The sequence below is a fragment of the Canis lupus genome, unplaced genomic scaffold, assembly GCF_011100685.1.
Source record: "Canis lupus familiaris isolate Mischka breed German Shepherd unplaced genomic scaffold, alternate assembly UU_Cfam_GSD_1.0 chrUn_S55H214, whole genome shotgun sequence".
NCBI lineage: Eukaryota > Metazoa > Chordata > Mammalia > Carnivora > Canidae > Canis > Canis lupus.
Window position 1 is genome coordinate 29,479 of NW_023331499.1, and position 13,865 is coordinate 43,343.

General features: G+C 41.6%; 1 long non-coding RNA gene across 1 annotated transcript; it reads left to right on the plus strand.

The window, feature by feature from the left end:
* Nucleotides 1-633: 633 nt before the first annotated feature.
* On the plus strand, nucleotides 634-10,027 carry LOC119879289. Its single transcript, XR_005387430.1, has 4 exons — nucleotides 634-944; nucleotides 1,062-1,150; nucleotides 6,302-6,443; nucleotides 9,831-10,027. It is a non-coding gene; the product is annotated as an uncharacterized LOC119879289 (long non-coding RNA).
* The last annotated feature ends 3,838 nt before the right edge of the window (nucleotides 10,028-13,865 follow it).

The window sequence follows — 13,865 nt, forward strand, 5'->3', positions numbered from 1 at the left end:
GGAGATCCAGGCAGTGGACTGAGGGGAACAAAGCGAGAGGTACAGCAGGAGCGGGAGGGGTCCCCGCGCTCACAGCCCTTCCCGGCAGGCAGCCGAGCCCCGGGGACCCGGGAGCCCGGCACTCCCCCCCCGCGGGGGCTCTGCATGCAGCGGCCCGGGGTCCAGAGACCCGCCGCAGCCCCCGTGGCTGCGCCTGGCCCCGCGCGCCCCCGCCTCCGCCCGCGCCCCTCGCGCCCCAACTTGGACCGAGTTGGGGTCCTGACGCCCGCCCCAGCCGCCCGCGCTCCATGCTCCCGAAGGGAAAGCGGGCGCGGGGCTCCCCGGGGCTGAGCGCGCTCCTCGGGGCGGGGGGGGGCGGCTCCCCGGGGGCTGAGCGCGGTCTTCGGGGCGGGGGGGGGCTCCCCAGGGGCTGAGCGCGCTCCTCGGGGCGGGGGGCTCCCTAGGGGCTGAGCGCGGTCCTCGGGGCGGGGGGAGGCTCCCCGGGGGCTGAGCGCGCTCCTCGGGGCGGGGGGGCCCCCCAGGGGCTGAGCGCGCTCCTCGGGGCGGGGGGCTCCCCCGGGGGCTGAGCGCGCTCCTCGGGGCGGGAGGGCTCCCCAGGGGGCCGACGGGTCCTCCGCGTCCCGGGCGCTCGGCGGCGGCCCCCTCCACACCCCGCGGGCCCCCGGACCCCGCCGGGCTGCTGCACCCCCTCCCCTTCGGGGGCGCCTCTGGCGCCGAGCGGGGAACCGGAGGCCCGCAGAAGTGGAAGCCCCGGAGAGACTTTAAGCAGCGGGACCCCGGGACTCCTCCGCAAGAGAGACACAAAGCTTCGGGGCTGGAGGAGCTGAGCTGAGGATCAGCACGTTGGAGGGGACCGGGAACTCCGCACACAAAGGACGCTCCACTTGGCTGGCAGCCACGGTGTCACGAGTGGAGAAGGGGCAGGACGGGGGGTGATGAAAGAGGTGAGGGGTGAGGAGGGTAAGCGCTAAAGTGTGTTGGAGAGGCAGGTGGACAGGGGTGTTTGAAGCTTCTTACTCGGAACTGCGCGAAGCGAAGCCACTGCCCAACTTACTTCCCAGGAACAGTGTCACCTCCAGAATGCTTCCATCCCTCCGGGACATCTATCTTCTCCAAGCCCCAACCATGAAAGAAACTTCCAAATTAGCAGGTAAATCCTACCCCCCTGTCACAATGGTCTGTGGGGTTGAAGAGCAGGTAAAGAGGGGGTTTGTAAGGAAGTATCTGGAATGCGGGGATGAGAGGGTTAACTTGTAGGGCCGCCTGATACTCGGTGGAATGAGTTCCCCTTTCCGGGCTGCAGACTTTGCAGACTTACTGATGGCTTGAGTAAGTCCAAGATGACATATTAGTAAAGTAACTTAACGTGGATGAGAACTGCAGTGGGATGGTCATTGTCTTTTGGGTGTAGTCCCTCTCTCTGGGCACTGGAGATGCAAGTTACAGAGAGAGCCCGTTGCCCGTTCAGCCTTTTGAGGGCGTGTGTGCTTTCCAGTGTGATCCATTCCTAGAAACATCAATACCCCAGTGACAGCAACCCCTTGTTGTCCTCCAGTATTTGACCTCCTCCAGTGAAGAACACAAATAAAGGCTTGACCCTCCCTCATGAGGTGAAGAGATTGCTAGATTACAGGAGGCTGACACGGAGGACAGTAGGTGTGGTGGGGTTTTGCTGCCCACAGAGTGGCTTGTAGAGGTGAACATCAGTGATTTTGGGCCATGCCAGAGGAAGTTTTAGAATTTGGGGAATATATCTGCAGTTCTTCAGCTGTCAGTTTAAAGTGAACCTGGAAACTCTCTTTGGCAGACTGGTGAAACAACAGCTTTGGTGGTTATGATTAAAACCATTCAAAAAGTGCATGAAAGTTCTCTAGGCTACCGTAAAGCAGACATTGAGAACATTATGACAAGGGCAGGCAAAAAATAAACATAAATGAGTGGTAGATTCAATCAGGAAATTGAGAGTTTATTCTTTGAAATACGCGCAGATTATTCAGGTTAGCGCCTTCTACCATGACTTCATTTGTAATATTATTGCTAGAAACCTTCCCACCATAGTTATGCTCATACTGAGCTTTTGAAATAGAAATTTTAGTATTTTAAGGTGAAATCTGTTCAATAGGAATGAATATAGGTTTAGAATATATTGATGCAAATCACAATAACAAGAGTTAATATTCCTAGCCCTGTCCTGAGAGCATCCAGAATGCTCTAATATCTACCCTTGAGGATACAGATGCTGGTCCATATGTTGTTCTCACACACATTTACTTAAACCATTGAAGCGGAGGTTATTTCCATGGAGCTCCTGGAGATCTTTGCTCTTACTCCCTACTTTAATAATCACATCTTTAATATCATCACTGCTAAATTATTCACTCCATTTAAGTTTGAAATTTTTAGAACTTTTCCACTTCTTCGAATAGTTTAGCTCACAATTTCTGACTGTAAAGGGAAGTTTTGGACACATCAAATACGTAGGTGCTGTGAAGCAAAAGACTTTGGACTAGAAATGCATGCTGTTTTCCAAGCTGTAAATTATCCCTCACCTAATCTTGAAAGAGAATGAGAGAGGGGAAGATGCATCCTTGGCAAACCAGATACTTGTTCACTTAAGTAATTACTAAACTGTAGTGTGTGTGTGTGTGTGTGTGTGGTGTGTGTGTGTGTGTGCATGCGGGGGTGTTTGCCAGCATGGTCATGTAATTGTGCTTACAAATTATATAGGGACAGCGTGGGTCAAATTTTGGATGGCGACATGCAGTAGGTCTACTAGGGTTACTTATTGTTGTCAGTAATAAGGGTAGTGACTGATGCTTGAGCACTCAAAGTCTGCTAACTAGTGACCTTTCTCTCTTGCCTGAAGTCCTTTGTTTTTTATTTTAACCCTCACACACACCTACCCCATAACCTTCTCTTTCGATCTCTGTCCTCAAAAGTAGAGCTAATCAATTTCGTCTATCCAGATATATCTGTTTCAGCATTACGAAGAAAGTAATTATTTTTGTAAATTGGATAGTATAGAAGCAGAGGAAACCTCCCAGATGGAGGCAACTTAATGTAATGAAAAAGACTGGAAATTTGAGTTCTAGCCCTCTTTATTTGTCAAGTACCTTTGGCAAGTTGAGGCAATAATCTGAATTTAGATTTCTTCATCTGTAAAGTGAGGTCAGTGCTAATCAGAATTAATTGGCAGAATGATAGATCTTGATACACATGAAAGGACACTGTTGTGATAAGTTCCCTACATATTTGTGTCACTGTCATTTCCAATACCTTTCTTTCTCTCAGATCAGTAAAGGGAATAGTTCATCAACCCCAAATATGAAGACAAAAATCAGAAATTCATGATTTGCCACCTCAATTTTCTTCCTCAGAATGAAGTGGGGCAGGGGCACTTGGGTGGCTCAGTCAGTTAAATGCCTGCCTTCAGCTCACGTCATGTTCCCAGAATCCTGGGATCTAGCCAGAGTCAAGCTTTCTACTCAGTGGGGAGTCTGCTTCTCCCTCTCCCTCTCCCCCTGTTCTCCCTCTCTTTCTCCCTCTCTCTCAAATAAATAAATAAAATCAGAAGAAAGAAAGAAAGAAAGAAAGAAAGAAAGAAAGAAAGAAAGAAAGAAAGAAAGAAGAAAGAAAGAAAGAAAGAAAAAAAAAGAAAGAAGAAAGAAAGAAAGAAAGAAAGAAAGAAAGAAAGAAAGAAGGGAGGGAGGGAAGAAAGAAAAGAAAAGAAAAAAGAAAAGAAAAGAAAAGAAAAAGAGAAAGAGGCCCAGGTGTCACACATCTTTTAAAACTGTCTGATCTTTAGTTTAGTTTAGTTAAAACCCATAAAAAGACTAATGATTATGCTAAATTAAAGTGGGGTGATTATAGACGGCCCATATAACATTTCAGGAATTCTGAATGTTTTTTTTTTTTTTTTCCTGAATGGTTATGGTTCATTGACTACTTTCCCTCTTCTTGCCTCCTTCCTGTGCATGTTGCTGATGCTCTTGGGGCAGCCATTTGGGGGCATAACTTTTGCCTTGCACATGACTAAACCTTTCTTTATTGTGTGTGTGTGTGTGTGTGTGTGTGTGTGTGTGTGTGTGTGTGTATAAGAGAGAAAGAATGAGAGAAAGTTCAGAGGAATTTTGAAGATTTTGAGCCATTATTTAAATTCAGGTATTGACATTTGTAGCCCTGTCATACAGGGCAGACTTTCTTGATGGGGACCTTAGCAAGATTTGGACCAAATGAGGGAATGCTGTGGCATTCAGGATCCTAAGTACAGACAATTTGTCAGGAGCAAGAACATATTGCTTCTACACAGCTCATTTTATACATGATCTAACTTCATATGATTATAGTCACTGCCTTGTGGGGTGTGTTGTGTGTATTATTCTTTCCTCCACTGGGTTTCAAAATGCTAACCAGCACTAGCTCATTAGTGCCTATGAAATTCTTGTTAGGTAGATAGTATAAGCATTAATATTGTCTCCTCACATTTTTATGCTGAATGTGATTTAAAATGCTTCAGTTTCTTACTCTCTATTTCTCACTGGCAACATTGCTCATAGACAATCATCTGCATACATATGTCCTTATGATGATATTAATATCGCGTTTATCAAATTGTAGGACTATCTGGTTATTTGACATGCGCATCTTCTCCTTCAGGTATTTTTAAACCTGAGATGTATCAATGCAAACTTGACAATAAAACCAGGGCCGGTATTTTTTGTTGTTGTTGTAAAATGTCTTATATTCATCATTTAAAAAAATATCATAATAATCTTGTGAGGATTGAATGATCGCTTCCATTACACCAAACAGAAAACTAAGGTTCAGAAAGAATAAGTCAGATGTTCAGGCTCTTATGAGAGTGTCAGGGACAGAGCACAATTTGTAACTTTTTTGATCTGCCTCCAGAATCTATGCTTGCCTGATACATTTAATATAGGACATAGAAATCAGAGCCAGTTGAGATCTGTTTGTAAAATTATTCATCGTGAATGGATTTCAGAGGAGGTTGGGAGAAGGCACATCAGTTATGGATGCTCTATCTCCTTGAGAAAAAGGAATGCTCCTAATACATACCTGTCAGATTTCATTCCTGAGCTGCAGTAGTGATTGCATTGTTCTCACACTCTCCTCTTCATCTTTAGAGAGCCTGAAAATCAACTCTTGAGTGATTCACTGAGCATAAATTGATGGGAAAATTTTAAGACCTAGTCTTACTTTATACATTTATGAGTCAACAAAAAAATCTGATTTTCGTTTGATATCAGCTGTGATCATTTATATACGATTTTCTTCACCTGACCTTTTAAATTTTAATAGAATTAGCTTTCTTTAACAAACTTACAGTTTTCTTTTCCTGATCAGGGTTCTGATCCTAATTATGAAGGCAAATGCATTGGACATGGAAAGTGAGATGCTATAGAGGAGAAAAGCATAAGATGTGAGGCAAGAGGGACCAGTTTGAATCCCCCTACTAGCGATCTTAAAAGTAGGGAGACTACATGCTTTCTGCTTTCTGATGACACATAGTTCTTTCTCTGAAGCTCCACCCAGGTCAGACACAATATGTTAGTGTTTTCAGTTTGAGAGTGTTGCACTCGTAGCTTATAAGTTAAGTTTTGGGGGAACAAAGATGAAACATTGATCTATGTCCTTGACTTTGGAGTAAGCAAGCCTTCTATTTCACATGATTAGGTATTTTCCTATTGTTCACATACATATGTGTTTACATAAATTCCTGAAGTTTGAAACCCACTATTTAAATAAGGTACTGGTATTTGTAGTAAGAAAGATGTAGTAGTTTATTTTATATCACCTTTGTGTTGGCAAACACGCAATCTTTAGCTGAAAAATGCATAATCTAAGAATAGAAATTATACTTCTTTTGGAATTTGCTGATACCTTCTATCAAAGATAATTAAATATTGACTTGGGGGTGGGGTGGGAGATGGGTTAAATAAGTGATGGGGATTAAGGAAGGCACTTGTTCTGATGAGCACCAGGTATTGTATAGAAGTGATGAATCACTATATTGTACACTTGAAATCAATATTATACTGTAAGTTAACTAACTGGAATTTAAATAAAAACTTTTTTAAAAGACTCAGGAAGATTCATATCTTTTAAAGAAAAAGGATATGAATAGAATAGAATTAGACATGAAACCATAGATTTGGGCACAAAAATGCGTGGAGTGTTTTCTTATTTATATGAATAATTGCTAACATTTAAGTAGTACTATGTGCCAGGGACAACACTAACAGCTTTATGCAAATAATCTTATTAACTTTTCATTCTACAGATATCGCTGAGAACCTAAGTTGTTCCAGGCACTGATAGAGAGGTGTGAGTAGCATGGTATAAAAAGTCATGAACGAATTCACATGAGGCAGTAGAAGATGCACGTCTTCTCATGGGAGAACTTCTAGAGGACTAAAGATGAGGTGGGAACCTTCTGGTAGGGATGGTTAAGAAGGCTTTTTGACAAGGGTGGTGCTTAATTTGAACAAGGAATAGTAGTAGTGAGAACTTTAAAAGGGGAATTTTGAGGTGGCCACAGTTCATGTTAGGCAAAAGAACTGCAAGAGCACGTGTAGAGAGGAAATCCCTTAATATATGACATCAGGTTTGAACGATTAAGGATATATTGCATGCCCAATGAGAAATTGAAAATTCATGCCCCCTGAAAACAAAAACAAACAAACAAAAAAAACCCCACGCCATCCCTTAAAGATATCATTGCCCTTATTTGCACATTTAAATCTCATCTTGGATGTCATAGCTTCTTTTTATCCTGACTTGTTTTCAAAACAAAGATTGTCTTTTATTTAGTAAACTCTATCAGAGACATCCTGAGCCAGGCTCCCCAAAATGCACTTTGCCTTATGTCTTTAAATTTATATACAAATACTATGGCTTTTCTTATGTGTATCTTGATCATTGTCGCATACCTCTTGAAAGTGTGAAGGATGCATCTGTGTCTCCAAAGGCATACTGGCCAGACATCATCCCTGCAGCAGCCAAAAGTGATAGCCTGGAAGAGCTTTGGAGGAGCAATGTGAGGAGGAACCAGACTCCTCAGAATGTGCCAGCCACTGCAGAGTGTAGATTCTGCTTACATCAGATACATGTCTAGGAGAGGAAGAAGTTTCCTTGTTTCTTCTAAGCTCCTTCCAGTTGGTTTGGGAATTAAATTGACATGAGACAGATGAAAAACAAAAACAAACAAACAAACAAAAAAACAAACTAAAGTGCACACAGAGGCACAATAATGAAATTAAGACTTCAAGAAATGACCAGCTCAGGAGGTTTTTACACTTTTTTCGACAAAGAGACAATAATCTATGAGGAATTGACAGGAATGAGAAATGTACTTTGGGAGCTACAATTGGTAAGGAATTCTAAACAGAATTTGGGCTGGGAAAATAAAAGAATAAAAAAGTAACAAGGGTTGTTTATATAGTCTCCCTGGCTCAGATTTCTTACAGAGCAAAGATTCTCTTTACCCGTATTACAGGGAAGGAACTTTTCACTTGGGAGATTGATTTCTTGCTTTCTGGAGTCTAAAGACAGGTTGAGAGGCAGGGGCGATCAGAGCGTTATTTTTGCAATGGCTGTCTCGTAAGTGACATTTATTTAAAATCATCAATAGGCCAAAGTAGCACATTTGGGGGTAGCCTGCTCTTGGCCCCTATAGATGCAATGGTTAAAAGCTTGGCAAGAACAAAAGTGAAATCTTACTATTCAAGGTTCATACTGAAAGAACAGGCATTATTCTAAAATTCTGATAGAGATAAAAGGACCTGGATGCTCTTATAGGAAACTCTACGTAGTTTTTACATATACATCAAAGCTGTCTTGTCTCTGCTTCTGCTGAGATCTACTGAATATTTTTCTACTACCTTAGATCAGTAATATGCCTTTTTACTATTCAAAATGCTTCACTTTGAAGAATTTTGTCATGTTTCTTCAGTTTTATTATCATCATAGTCCTAAGAGATAAGAAGGACAGATATGATTACCGACATTTGTGGGAGATGAAGCTGAGAGATGGCTGGTCTAGCAGTGTGGTTTACATGTAAGGTGTTGGAAGAAGGGGAGACTAAAATTTAGGATGCAGAATTCCACTGATATCTGGACTTGCTCAGGCCTTTTTGCCATGGGCTGGGGACAGAGTTATGTTTTGGCTGAAGCCAGCATTCCTGCACATCAGGGAGTACCATTGGGATTGGGCACAGGGCTCCTGGGTCCAGGAGAACTGATACAGGTGATATGTGCTGGGCTTCAGAACAAATTGTCTGATTCAGGGTGATTGAGGGGTCATTACTGGCCTTATGAAGTGGCCATTGAGGGAACTATTAGATTTACTTCAAGTCAGATGTCATTGCCTCATGATAGAAGTGTTATGTTTTATGCTGACAATTATAAATCAGTCATCAATGGCTCCCTTTGCTCTTCTTGTATCTGATTGAGGCTGGGGGTTGGAGACAAGGCAGAGGGGAGTTTGCTGAACACTAGAGTAATGATTCTACTCCACCCTGATACGCTCTATAGTATGATATTTCAGAAGCTGACCTTTAACAACAGTAATAAAAGTCACCATATCTAAAAAAAAAAGTCACCATATCTTTTGAGCAACCCTCTATAAGAATATTTGCAAAATATCATCACTATGTATTTAATTTAATCCTTACAACAACCCTCTGAAGTAGGATTATCCCCATTCTAACACTGTGGAAACTGAGTGGAGTATTAATGACTGGGGTCCTTGAGCAGAAATTTACTAGAGGACAAATGGGAGTTCCAGGCAAGGCTTTGGGGCTTATGCTCAAGCACATGTGAGAAAAACAAAGGAAAGGATCCTTCAGGCTGGCTCTCAGAACAGAAGGTGAGGCATGTTTCTTTTTTTAAAGATTTTATTTATTCAAGAGAGACACACAGAGGGAGGCAGAGATATAGGCAGAGGGAGAAGCAGGCTCCATGCAGGGAGCCCGATGTGGGACTCAATCCCAGGACTCCAGGATCACGACCTGAGCCAAAGGCAGAAGCTTAACCACTGAGCCACCAGGCATCCCAAAATCTGGTCAAGGATTTTTTTTTTTAAATTTATTTATGAGAGGCGCAGAGAGAGGCAGAGACATAGGCAGAGGGAGAAGCAGGCTCCTCACAGGGAGCCCAATTTGAGGCATGTTTCTAAAGAGCCTGAGGTGGCAAAGGAGTGATGTCTAAGTATGTAGGGGTGGGAGATACAGGAAATGAGGCATGCAGGCACAGTGGGTGGAACATGCTTCATCATGCACTGCATGTCTCATGAGCACGTCAAATCTCCACCCTTTGGTGTGATTTTTTTAGTGGTTACAGTGAGGAAAAAAGTTAGTGAAAGGTCAGGTCAGCACTGTGGTCCACCTTGGCATAGACTGGTTTGGTTCAGTCTTCACCAGTCTTCCTGGTTGAGTCTCTCTTTTGGTAAATGTGTTTCTTCCACATGTCTGTAAGATCTACTACTCAAGAGGCATAGGGGTCCAGCTACCAAGAAATGCTGAGTTTTGAGGTCAGAGTTGAGGGACCCAAGTCCAGCCCCAGCTCTGCCTCCAGAGAGGTTAAGAAAGCCGCCACAAATTATCTAGCCAAAGGCGACAGATCAGCAATTTGAGTTTTGCTTTGACTTTGACTCCAAAGCTCTTTCTACTGTCACACTGCCCTTGTGTATTGGGTTCATGCTGAAGTTTCTTAAAGAGGAATTCCTAAGCCAGTTCAAGTGATGGTAGGGGAGCCCTTGGCATGAACAGAAGATTCTAATTGTGCCCCTTTCCATGTTACTCTGTTCTCAGGTTACTGGCCTCTTTTATTCTTTTCATGATGCCCACCCATTCCTGTGAATGACTCCTGTAGCATCACTAAAATGTCATCTCCAGCTTGTTCTCCAGGAAGGATGAACGTGTGGAAGCTGGCATTTGATTTCTTCCTGCTGGCTACTGACCTTAGAGAGACAGCATGGACAGTGTGGATACTCACTCTAACATCAGGCATGCTATCAGGTAATTGTCTGATCATACTGTACTCATGAGCCAAAGGCTTGACGGCTCTAGTCATTTTCTCTAATTAGAATGAGAGAGGAGATGGGAACCCAAACTTATTAGTCATCTGATCCAGGGCTTGCCTGTTTGGAAGTCAAAGGTCTTTTGCTTATTTCTTCACTTCTTTCTCTCGATTAGAATCAAGGGAAGGGTTTTTGTCACTCAGGGTTTGGAAATGCTGCCTCTAATCTCTACCTGACTAGCTCTGGGTAGATAGAGGGATTTTGAACTGAGCAGCCTTGGGTTCTCCAACTGGCAACTGAAACTACATTCAGAGATGGTCCTCTGCCCCCCACATTTAAAATAACCTGGGGGTGTTTTTAAGTAAATGTAGCCTCTGGAATTAGTATTTATTCTGTTGATGGGGGCAGAAGAGTGAGCAGGGTTATTGATGTTTTAATAATCCCCTAGGTGATTCTTAGTAACACTAAAGTTTGAAAAATATTTCCCTAGGGATTCTTCTGTAAGGCTTCAGAGCCCATGAACTTTCTGAGATTGCCTACACATTGCGTGTATATGAGCATTTTTTTTTTTTTTGGAAAAAGTTGAAGTCCACAGCTATCTATAACTTCTCAAAAGAATCTGAATATATTGGGGTACAACCCTCTGAAGCAGGCTGGAGGAGAGGTGATGATGCATGTATAAGATGTCAGAAAGAGGAAATACAATACCTTTCTCTGGAAATAAACACTTTGTAGTTTGTAAAATGGAAATGAGTTTTTGGTACCATCTTTCTTGTTTATCCACATAAATAAGATTTGTGTTCTGAAGATAAAATATGGTGCAATTTTTTAACTCTAATAATAGTGATTAGTAGCAAAGACTCTGGAAACAGACTTCTTGGGTTTGAAATACTGCTTCATCATTAATTAGCTCTGTGACTTCATGAAAATAACTGACTCTATGCCTCTATTTCCTTATATGTAAAAATATTCTTAAAGGGTTCGTACAATCTTAAATGGCTTGGTAGCCCTTAATGCAGTACCTGGCACATAGTAATAAATATTAGCTGCATTAGTAGTAGTAGTAGTAGTAGTAGTAGTAGTAGTTGCTGTTGCTGTCATCACTGAATTAATAACATGTTAAAGTAAGCACATCTAATGCCCCCTTAGCAGATGTGTAATGCATATTATCTTTCTTCTATAATTATACTCTCTTCCTTGTCCATTTTCATGTTTTAGAGGGCTGAGACCCTCATTCATCTTTTAAAAATGTTTTTTTTTTTTGTCCTTTTTTCTATATATCCCTCACAGCATTTATAAATAAATACTCAGGGGCATCTGGGTGGCTCAGTGGTTTGAGCAGCTGCCTTTGGCTCAGGTCGTGATCCTAGGGTCCTGGGATCAAGTCCTGCATCAGGATCCCTTCAGGGGTCCTGCTTCTCCCTTGCCTATGTCTCTGCCTTTCTCTCTATGTCTCTCATGAGACACAGAGAGAGACATGAGTTTACTCTCATGAGTAAATAAGTAAAGTTTTTAAAATAAATAAATATTCTCTCAGAGTAAATACTAAATTCTTGTGTGATTTTGGGTTTGTTTTTATTTTTTTGGACTTTTCTTGGTCCACAAAAGCAAACAATACCCATGTTCTTGTGCATTAGTGTGATAAATATTATATACCCATTAAACATATTATATAGATCTGTATTTAATGATTTTAAAATTTTACACAGCAAAGCAATATATAAATATGTATAAATATACATATATTTTTAAAATAGTAAGATTTTAAGTTCCATGAGGGTAAAATTTTTGTCTGTTGTGTTCTCTGGTGTATTCTAAATATCTAACAGGGCATCTGGTACATAATAGGGGCTCAGTAAACTTTTTGTAAACGGAAAGAAAGAAAATGTGAAAAGAATTTGGAAAGATAAAACTCAATATTATCATTGATTGTGACTATCTTAAGTATCATTTAGATTGAGTTTTTTGATGTTCTTATATGAATATATGCTAATTTTATTACTTAAAAATATTTTAAACCAAACATAAAAAGATCATTAACCTTATAAGCTTCATTATACTTAATTCTAGGCACCTAGATTTCACCAAAAAAACTCAAATCTCTAATTACTAGTGTTGGTAGATATTTTTGATGACAAAGGTGGTAAGGAGATCACTTTGTATTTTTTTTTTTCTGATTGTGTGATAGTCGATGCATCTAGGCCTTTCCTCATCAGTTGTTTTTGTTTTTGTTTTTGTTTTAGAAAAGAGACAGATATGGAGGTTCTTGTACCAACAAGACTGTATACTATATACTAGACATTCTGGTGACCTGTAAGTCCAACAAAGAAAACATATATCTCAATTTAAATCTCAGACATTACTTGATACTCATCTATGTATTTATCTACATGTACATATTCATATTGCACACACACACACCAACACACACACACACACATGCATGCACCCTTAGCCATATGAATACTGTGAGTAAAGCACTCATATTTACCTGTAACTCCTCACCCAGGAATATGAATAATTAGAAGGTCTTGCATGGCAATGGAAAAGAACCTTGCTGATTGAAGTGCTTAAATGAAAGGCAACCAGACAAAAGGAGAAAGAGAAGACAGAATAGACAGCAATTGAGGTACAGAGAGACAGACAAAGAGAAAAGATCCCAAAGGACTATGATAGAACCAGAGTGAGAGGGAGAGGCAGGAGGAAGGGAGAGAGAGGGAGAGGGAACAGGACTATGTCAGAAACATGGAGACCCAGAGATCCAAGGAGAGAATCACAGGCAGAGTGAGAAACTGAGGGAAACCAGTGACAGTGGAGAACTTGTAACTCATCAGAGTTTTCAAAAGTTCTAGAGTGGGACTTGATCTTACATCCACTAGAACCTTTCTTACTAATAAGTTGGGTGTTTTTCATTTTGTTTTATGTTTTTTTTTAAAGTTTTGGTATAATTTCTATTTTTTTCCCCATAGATACCATGTCTTACTACTAAAGGACCTGAAATATATGCCCCGTTGCAGGGCACAAGGGTAACCAGTACCACCACCACAGTCCCCGTTTGAAAGATGTGCTGGTGGTTTCTGATGTTACAAAGAAAGGGTATTTCAATTTTTTTTCCCGTTGGCTTGCAATTTTTTTTTAAGATTTTATTTATTTATTCATGAGAGATTCAGAGAAAGAGGCAGAGACACAGGCAGAGGGAGAAGCAGGGAGCTTGATGTGGGATTTGATCCCGGGACTCCGCTATCACACCCTGTGCCAAAGGCAGACACTCAACCATTGAGCCACCCAAGTGTCCCTTGCAATGGGTTTTACTTTTGAAATAGTACTCATCCTGTGGTTAGATTTCTAGGCAGCCACAAAAGCTTCAAGTCCTAGCATTAGAGCTTATGTTATAATTTAGATATTGAAAGGGTTAGATAATTTTATAGGCTCATCTGAGCATAAAACTAGAATTAGTAATTTCATTTCTGGTGAAAACTGTGCATTTGAGGAGATATGGGGGTCCCAAAGACTTAAATACCTTTGCTTATTTTTTGACTCTTCAGACATTCCACAAAGGTAGTTGGTAGCTACCTAACCACATATACCTGTTCTTTGTGGTGGTAGGGGGGAGTGATTTAGGAATTTTTTTCTCTTGAAGACCAAGTCAATTATTGTGTATTTTTGGTGTCTTTTTTAAAAGATTTTATTTATTTACTCATGAGAGACACACAGAGAAAGAGAGGCAGAGACACAGACAGAGGGAGAAGCAGGCTCCACGCAGGTAACCTGACGTGGGACTCGATCCCGGGACTCCAGGATCACGCCGTGAGCCGAAGGCAGATGC